At 37.4% G+C, this 9607-nt stretch overlaps 1 long non-coding RNA gene across 15 annotated transcripts; it reads right to left on the bottom strand.

Annotated features, from left to right (window-relative positions):
* Positions 1 to 1923: 1923 nt before the first annotated feature.
* LOC110917012 lies at positions 1924 to 8348 on the bottom strand. 15 transcript variants are annotated; one of them, XR_004883683.1, is made up of 9 exons: positions 8092 to 8348; positions 5286 to 7934; positions 5120 to 5182; positions 4771 to 4824; positions 4253 to 4348; positions 4075 to 4169; positions 3448 to 3565; positions 2710 to 2821; positions 1924 to 2113 (listed from the first exon to the last, which is right to left on the bottom strand). It is a non-coding gene; the product is annotated as an uncharacterized LOC110917012 (long non-coding RNA). The 15 variants fall into 15 exon arrangements; XR_004883682.1 differs by having other exon boundaries at positions 5128 to 5182; XR_002580217.2 differs by lacking the exon at positions 5120 to 5182 and adding an exon at positions 3650 to 3835 and having other exon boundaries at positions 6893 to 7934.
* Between the last annotated feature and the right edge of the window lie 1259 nt (positions 8349 to 9607).

The following is a 9607-nucleotide window of genomic DNA, read 5'->3' as shown; positions in this document are numbered from 1 at the left end:
TAAGGTCAAGCCGAAAAATTTCACCAACTTTTCACCAACCCTCTCTGTTACTTTTTCGACGAAACAGATATCAGACGAAACAAAAGCCTTTTCGCCAAAAACATACTTGACGAACCACAAGTCTTGTTTCGTCGACTTCACTTTCGTCGATATAGATTCTTTTTCTGTTTTGTCGGTCAAAGCCCAAAAGGAAGTGTGTTTCTTCATACATTGGGCCTTAATTTGGATTTGGGCCCATTTCGTCAATTAGAAGCTCAAAAAGAAAAAGCTGTTTCGTCACAATAGTATTGGGCCTCTTTCGTTGACATATCACTTCTCAAACCTGCTTGCCGAACACTCGGTTTCGTCGATCAGTAAATCAGTTTCGTCATTCACACTTAAACAATTCTGTTTCGTAGACAAATCAAAGTCTGTTTCGTGAAACGTGTTTCGTCATGAGTGTTGTTAATTTTTAACAGAGGAGTTGTAAAAGTATTTTAACTGCCTGTTTCAAGTGATTTTGTCAGATAATCAGCTTTAACTATTCAAAATGAACCCGGATTGGTGGGGTAATCCGTCTACGGCAGAAAGTAAGTATTGAAGCACGGGTTTGTCACCTTCTTGGGCCGAGTCTCCCGCACCGGTATCTTCGCAAGCTAATCTTATTTCGACCGGTCAATGGGCATTCGTATCAAATCAAACTCCAAGTATTCAAAGCATTCTCTTAAGCGAGAGCGAAACCGGAAGTCTAAATCGCCCACCAAAATTGATGCACATAAACGAATATCCGGGATGGGTTGATAGATTCCATACATATGTTCTTGGGCAAAACACAGAATTGTGGTTACGTTTTACCACAGATTTCGATCAAACTCTCGAGGTTGCCGCTTCAACCGCCGCCACGTTTGCCGATCTTTCGGAAGATCAGAAAAAGGCATATGATTTAGAAAAGAAGGCATACGCTATTCTAACTCAAGCATTGAGCAAAGATATCTATCATCAATTTGTCAGCTTCAAAACGACAAAGCGATTATGGGATGCGTTGAAAACGAGAGGTGTAGGAAATGAAGCAACTCACCAATTGCGACACGACTTACTTAAGAAAGAGTTTGATGGCTTCACATGCATGGAAAAGGAATCCTTCGGAGATTTGACTAGTCGGTTTTATCACTTGCTTACTGAATTGGGTAACTATGGGGTAGTGACAACTCCAGCTGAGGTAGTCACAAAGTTTGTAGATGCATTGCCACCTCAATGGAATAGTTTCTTGGAAATCCTAAAATACAATGGAGTGTTGGCTACAACAAACATCAATGACTTCGTGCAGCTCTTGGAAAACAAAGATCAGGAAGAAACCCTAAAGGCGAAAAGGGTTCCAGTGCCACAGAATCCTGATATGTATTATGGAACTTCCAGCACTTCTTCTGCAAGACCCGTTTCACATGTTCCAATTCAAACAACGTTTGTTACTAGCACTGACACTACAAAAAAAATGCCATACAGTGACACACAAAAAATGCCACCAATAGCCAACAAAGTGCCACTAAAAACCCTTTAAAGAATGAGCGGCACACAAAAAAAGTGCCACTAGAAGCGGTGTCACTAAAGCCTTTTAGTGGCACTTTTCAGTGTGCCACTATAAACATTTAGAGTTTTAGTGGCACTTTTTGTTTCTGCCACAGTATTACAAAAGAAACTTTTTGTGGCACAAATTTTATGTCGGTAAAAACTATTTTTAGTTGAATATTCATACTACTTTTAGCGGCACATAATTTTGCCACAAAAATCACATTAACAAGTGCCACAACATATGTTTAGTATATTATTATTATCATTATTTATTTCCAGTATAGAATTAAAATAAAAATAAAGAATATAAAAATCATAATATCATCACTTCAATAAAAAGTTTGATCATTATCCAAACATATTCCAAATATTCGCAAAAATATATATATATATAGAGTTAATGTCAAATTAAGTCTAAATATCAAACATAAAAAAACAACCCATAAATGTTTGAATAAAAACTCGAATTCCATTCATCCATTGAGTTCTGAACCTCTTTGACAATCTTCATACAAGTAAAATGATCCCCATGCTAACGCTTTTAAGCAATGGTACTAACAATTACCTGTTTAAAAATATCACAAAGTTAGATTTCTAACAGGATTATTTTTATAAATTGCTAACAAGATTAGGTTTATATGAATATAATGTTTCCTTCAGTTGTAAACACCCAATTTACTTCTTCTCACATAAAACTAAGACACAAAAACATGAAATCAGTGGAAATGTAACGTGAAAGAATAATATCAACAATTCAAGACCTTGGTTTAATAAAGCACGTGAGGCACTCTAGAATATGTTGAATCTAACTAATACGATTTTATGTAGAATGTTTTACCTCAACTTATGACAGTTTTGGTTATGTCTTGTTATATTATCTAAATCAGATCAAGACCTTTTCCGTAAAAGAAAATTATAACCTGGAGTGAGTTGTTAATGGGTTGGCTAAAGTGCACTTTTAGACGGTTAAAGTGTGTCAATCTTAATTAACATTTCAACTTTTGAACGACTAAAATTCTTTTTTTAGACTTTTCACAAGTAACCATTTTACTATGACATGTACTTAAGAATATGTTCTAATGAAAAGTATGGTCCAAAAGTCATCAATTTTATTAACTTATCAAGTTCAATAAAATTAAAAGTTGAGTTGGGAGTAAATACTTGGTAGTGACTACACAAGTATTGACTGTTGAATTGAGTCACACCTTCATAGTAGAGTCTAACCATGTATAAAACAATCCAGGGTCTTCTTTTACAGTAGGAGTTTTATAAACTGCATAAAAGATATTGAAGCAATTTCAGAAATGTGAAGGTGCAAGGTTACATAAAACTATTGACACAAATTTGAACTACTCACTTGTCCTATGTTGTCAAAAGCGCAAAAAGCGCGCGCCTAGCCGCTCGGGTGCAGCGAGGCGTACCTATAGCGCCTTGTGGTAGCCTAGGCGCAAAAATGTTTTTTTTTTTTTGAAAAAACAGTGCTGATGTGCAAAAAGGCACACGCCTAGGTGCAAAAACGGTGCTGAGGGGCAGCACATAAGCAGAAAACAAAAGGTAACACAAAAAAAAACGAAACTGAGTGCGTGCAAAAACTGCCTCACGCGGGAGCATCTAACTTAGAGTGGCTCGAAACCACCCAATGCCAATGTACTTTTTTACTAAAACGACCCATTTGAACCTGAACACAATTGATACTTTATCTAAACAACCCATTTTACTAGTACCAAGTTTGTCCCGAACAAGTTTTGACCCCGACCACGCACATTTTGCTAGGCTTATGTGCAATGAATGTGCCTGTTCACATAATAAGCACATTTTGCTGAGACAAAAATAAATAAATAAAAAACCAGTGTGTCCATTATAGAGTATTAGAGTGAAAGGCAACTACTGAAAACTTACTTTAATTTTTTTTAGTATCATCAATATGTGTCACTGTCTGGTTCCCGTTCACCTGTGTGTTTCAGAAGGCAGAAGGTAAACATGATGAAGCCATCCTTCTTAATTGATTACTTCCTTCCTGACCAAGTAAACTAGATGTTAATCAAACCATCATCTCAAAGCTTGGTCTAATACACTCATTTAATAATACTAGTGGGAATACCAGCGCGTTGCAGCGGGTGCGTGTCAAAGTCGTTCAAAATGTACTTTTAATATAAAAAAGCACCTGAATCATTCTTCCAAAATTACCAAACTATAATCACTTATTTTTAATACATGCTTTGGCCCATGCGACTCTTATATTGGTTAGCATATTGTTGTTAGGGTTGTCATATCGTGTCAACTCGACCTGTTAAGACACGAACACGATAAGACACCATATGACTCTTTATATCGATTAGCATACTGTTGTATGGTTCTTCTGTGTCTTTGCACCCAGTCATCCCTTAACAAATCCTTTGGTTCTATATGTTTCAAATTAATAATAAGATATTAAGCACAACTGCACAAGCATTACCAAACTCAGTAGTTCCATCAATAAGTTTATGCTCTAGATATTAAACTCGTCATCGTTGTCTATTAACATACCACAAAATTCTGCTGAAGAAGGTAGTCCTAATTTCTTAAACGCATTGAAGCACCACCCGCAAAGTTCAACCTTACCGTCAGGAATATGCTAGACACTGCAAATAACGTTGAAAAGACCAATGTAGATTAATTATAATTTATAATCATATATATAATAATACTGTTTCAATGATCATACTCGTTCAAGAGTAAGGTGAGCAAGATCAGTTGTTGATATCATCACTCCAGTAGCAAAGCTACCCAGTTCAAGGCTTAGACCCAACTTGTCACTACACTGAAATAATAGGATAACTTGTCATTATAAGCACAATAAGGCATTCTTATAACTATTTTCAGTAGTGTATCATCATAAGATAACATATAGAAGTGACAAAATGGGTAGAGGCTGTAACGGGTCAAAATGGGTAAGATTGAACCAACATTCTTTTTACCCCAACTTTTTTTTATATAATATTTATGTGAATATATAAAATATGATTAATTGATTATAACATGTGAATATATAAAATATGATTAATTAGCTTTTTACCCGTTTGACCAGTCAAGAGTCAAGATGAAACATATAACAGGTTGACCTTTTCACAAGTAAACGGTTTGATAATTTTAATTTGCTACCCTTTGGTACAAGTAAAAGTAATTTTGCTATGCAAGATTCAAAAGCATTATGCCAGAGTGTTGAGGAGAATTGGAACTAACCAATGCGACTATCAAGCAGAAAGTCACTGGCGCCAATTGATGAAGTTCATTGGTCTACAAATTACCAATGAGGTGACATGAGAAGATATGAACCAATATGAAGAGAAATTAATCATTTCAGATATCAGAACATAGATAAATTTAGTTAAGTTAAAAAGGACATTGGTTACCTGAATAATGTTAAGTGGACACCAATTCCCAAATTAAGCTACAAGGTTGACACCCTTTAGATCTATACGATTTTTATGGGTTACTTGAAGAATGTTACACCATTACCCTGACCGACCCACCCATCTTGCCTTGTATAGTGAAAACAAATCCGAAATAAGATGTTAATCAAAGTTGGTACCTGATTACCTATCTATACAGTTTGCCCATAAAAAAATGTAACAGGATGAGCAATGGAGGTCAACTGAGAGAGGCAGAGAGCAATAGATCGCATAAAAACGATTTGACCTTTTAGAGATCAAATACAAAACAAACAACTCATATTATAAAAAAAATCAATGACTAACCTATAATTTATTTACTAAGATGTGATCTATGAGGTGAAGCCTGGTCTGTTAAGCAAAAGTTCAAAACTTGTAGACAAATATGTAATAACTTGTACCCAGCAACCAAAATTTTTCATTAATTATAAGATTTTTGAGACAAACCCAATTCAAAGACAGATCGTGATAATTTATCTTGATAACGTCATCGTTTCAGTCAACGCTACCAATTGCTTATTCACCTTCCTCTTTTCAGTCTTGAATTTCTTCGATCTCAGGGGTCACTACAAAGAATTCTCGCAATAGCGGTTTACATTACTCACAGAGCTCAAGCTCAAGCTGGGGCTTGCATTACTCACAGCTCAAGCTCACTACCCGGAGTTGAAACCACCTGCTTGTAACATCTTTCTACCCTATGTTGTCAAAGACGCAAGGCGCAGGCGAGGCGCATCGGCCTCGCCCGGAGCCTAGGCGCAAAAAAAGTGTGGGCTTTTTTAAGAAAAGCGCACATAGAGAAAAAAATATAAAAAATATGTTATGCTTTGAAAATAAATAAGATTCCACATATAAAATTAAAAAAAACTATTATATATGCCATTTAAGATCATATATAATAGTTTTTGCACGCACTCGGTTTCATTTTTTTCAGTTTTCCTGCTTATCCACTGCGCCTCAGCACCGTTTTTGCGCCTAGGCGCGCGCCTTTTTGCGCCTCAGCAGTGTTTTTTTCAAAAAAAAACCCATTTTTGCGCCTAGGCTACCACCAGGCGCTATAGGTGCGCCTCGCTGCGCCCGGGCGCCTAGGCGCGCGCTTTTTGCGCTTTTGACAACATAGTTTCTACCAACAACAAATTGCGAGAAAGTAAGCGGAGAAAAAGCTGTGTTGATGTTCTCTGCGATCTACCTGCTAGCTGTTGGTGGTGGAGGTGTAAAAGCCGCATTACCATCACAGTGGATTGTGCTAAACTTACCCTGTTACCTAGGTTTTTACTAGATGTACCCCTTTCCACCTATACCAGTGGCGAAAACAATCGGTCCGTTTTCGAAAAGATCTATTTCAGCAACTAATAGAGCTTGGCCTCAAGAGATTTCATAACCAAATGAAACCTAGTTTTTTATTTGCAATCTCACGCAATTTCAAACTTAAAAAATGATAGTTAAAAACTTATGTAAAAAGGTGCCGATATTCATAAAAACTGCAAGATAATATGTCAAAATAATAGAGTAAAAGTGTATTGATAATGAAAATATGATTATCAGCTTTAAAGCCTGGTCAGAACCCGAACTTATTTCACCAAAAACCGGGTTTGACTTTCTTTGAGCTAACCCCACAAGGTTTCAACCGAACCAATTTGAGCCAAAAACCCGATTTGTGCACCTCTCCTTCTCCTAATCTAACTTCTCTTTGGTACCTACTGGAAATACATCTATTGCCATGTATAAATAGCCTAGCCCAACCCTTGTGTTCTGAAAAAAAGCCCAACCCAACCCCCAACCCGCACCCAGACCTGCAACCCTAACCATACTTATATTTGACTAAAAAACAGTCAAACATCATGAAATCAACAACAGATCTACTCAAATTACTAACATAACAACTGAAATTACAAAGCAATTTGGAATATTCGTACCGTTTTCGAAGTGGCGTCGGAGAATCAGGCGAGATGGAGGTGCTCCGGCAGAGTGAAGGCGGTGCAGCGGTGCGGTAGTGCTCCGGCAGACTCAAGGTTGTGCAACGGTGCGACGGTGGAGATGATGAGTTGTGGTGTGTGCAGATTTCATCTTGGAGGGAAAAGAGGGAAAAATGCCACTAAACTGGTTGTGTGAGCTTTTTACACATGTTTTATTCAGGGATAAACCCTAGTCCTTCGATCAGTTAAGCAAACAACGACCCAGATCAGTTGCAAAGCCCGTGTACTGGATCAAGACTTTTAGCGGCGACTTTTTAGATGTCACCGCTAATGCTTGAATTTCTTGTAGTGGGTATAATCGTCAGCGACAAAAGTAGTGAAATCTGTCAAGTTCTTGAACTTGCGATGTTATGAAAAAATTAGGGTTTGTTCAAGTAGACGGTGCCAATTCGCAAGCATTGGGTTGATTTAACGCAAAAGGAAAGAGGAACCATCGTTGATATAACATAATAATCTCAAAATAAGCTATAGGCATTTGATCGAACACCTTATAAGCATGCTTAGAACAATCAAAGCACATGCAAGATACAACTCATGAAGCATACTTTATTAATTTGAAGAATTTAAAAGCTAACTCATGCTTCTTAATCCATCATAATAGCAAACTGAACTGAACCACGGTGCTCTTGCACTATTGATTATCACTAATTCCAGTACAATTAAAGCTTCATTACTTTCAAACTCTAAAATTAATCTTTTCATATGTTTACAAATCAAACAGGTTGTGGCCCGATGATAAAATTACCAATTCTCGCATATTTACAATTGTCTATCTAACTATTTGAGGGTATGTAGGATGAATAAAAACAAAATAAAAACAAATTCATACAAATGCACAGTTCTACATGAAAAGAAAAAGATGATTAGCACCAAATCCAAGATTGCTCACCTGAATTGATGAACAAATTGAAATAGAGGCCTCATTCTTGAATAGTTGATTCTTCCAATGCAAGATTAAAATAAAGAACAAATTCAGCCAAACCTATGATTTGAATTTAAAAACAATCTGATGTTCATATCTCAATTAAAGAAACAAACCTAAGATTACTAGCTTATGCACGATAGGTATATGAATCTTAAAATATATAATTAATAATTTACCAACTACCAAATCTAAAAATATACAATTAATAATTTACCAACTACCAACGAAACCCAGTATCAGTCTCCTCCGAGGTTGTAACGAGTGTATAGAGGACGGATGATAGAGAGGATGGGGGATAGGTGAGAGGGGCTTCGTCCCCAATAACTTCAATCTGCTTGATACCTTCAAGGTAGATGACGGTTAGGAAGTGACGAAGAGTGGGAGAGAAATGTGGGAGCATAAAAAAAACCTAACTAGTGAAGAAACACTCCAAACTTCTGTATGAGAGGGAGATTTGATTGGATGGGAAATTTGATGGGCGGGAAATTTGATGGGCGGGAAATTTTAATGGTTTTAGCGGCATAAAAAATTTATAGATGCGCTCAAAGTTACAGGATTAAATGGGAGAACTTTCTAGTGTCATACATTAAGTGCCATTAAAAACATATATTAGTGGTATATAAGTTAAATGTCACTAAAAATGTGTACAAGCATATATGGCATACACAATGTGCCATTAAAAGCTAGATTAGTGACATTAAAGTCAAGTGCCATTAAAAGTGTGTGCCACTAAATGGCATTTTTTTGTAGTGTGACTTATATGGCAATCCGATACAGGTTCCTGTAAAGCCAGCTCCAACAACAGACTTGTATGGAAATCCTTTACCGTCAGCTCCACAACAGCAAGCCTTTCGGCCCTCTACCGTAGCAACTGACTTATACGGGAATCCACTTCCTGTTCAACAACAAGCTTGTTATGGGAGCACATCATCTGCTGGTCAGCCATCTAAGCCAAATACAGTACGGCTTGACACTTCAAGCTTCTCGAAAGTAACTGTTGAAGTAGCAAAGGAACATATGGAGCTACTGAACACCTTGGTGAGCGCGTATTGTGGATTAGTGGAAGGTCAGATTGGAAACATTAATCTGACACAAGAAGATTATCAGCAGATTGATAAAGAGGAGATGGATTTGATGGACATCAAATGGGCTTTCGCAAGTGCTGTAAGGCGAGCAAAGGATTTTATGGAAAGAACTGGCAGAACTAGCTTGGAAAGCAAGAAAGACACCAAGTATGGGTTCGATAAACAGGCTGTCAAGTGCTTCAACTGTGGTGAACGGGGTCACTTCAAAAGAGAATGTACAAAGCCTGCTCAGCATGGGAATCAGAATCCGTTCAGGAATCAAGGCAACCAACAGAATCAGAACAGGAATAACGAGCGTACGTTGATACCTGTCAACAACCCAAGTCAAGCGGGACCATCAAATGTCAACCAGGCTCTTGTGGTTCAAGTAGATAGATGAAGGTTGTGATTGGTCAATACAGTTGGGAAATGATACTCCTGATGGAACAACTTGTTTTGCTGAGGTTGTCAAGGATCTTAAACACGCCAGTGGTGGAGAATCTTCCACCAATGGTGATGAATCTTCTGAAGATGAAGACAGTTCCGGTTACAGTAGAAGCTCAGATGAAGAATCCTCGAGTTCAGGCGATGATCATTTGGATGACACATCAAGTGTGTCAGTCGATGCAGAGGTTGATAAACTATTGGAAGAAGCTGCAGCAAGAA

The sequence above is a fragment of the Helianthus annuus genome, chromosome 16 (genome assembly GCF_002127325.2).
Source record: "Helianthus annuus cultivar XRQ/B chromosome 16, HanXRQr2.0-SUNRISE, whole genome shotgun sequence".
Taxonomy (NCBI): domain Eukaryota; kingdom Viridiplantae; phylum Streptophyta; class Magnoliopsida; order Asterales; family Asteraceae; genus Helianthus; species Helianthus annuus.
This window is presented reverse-complemented; position numbering and strand designations above follow the sequence as displayed.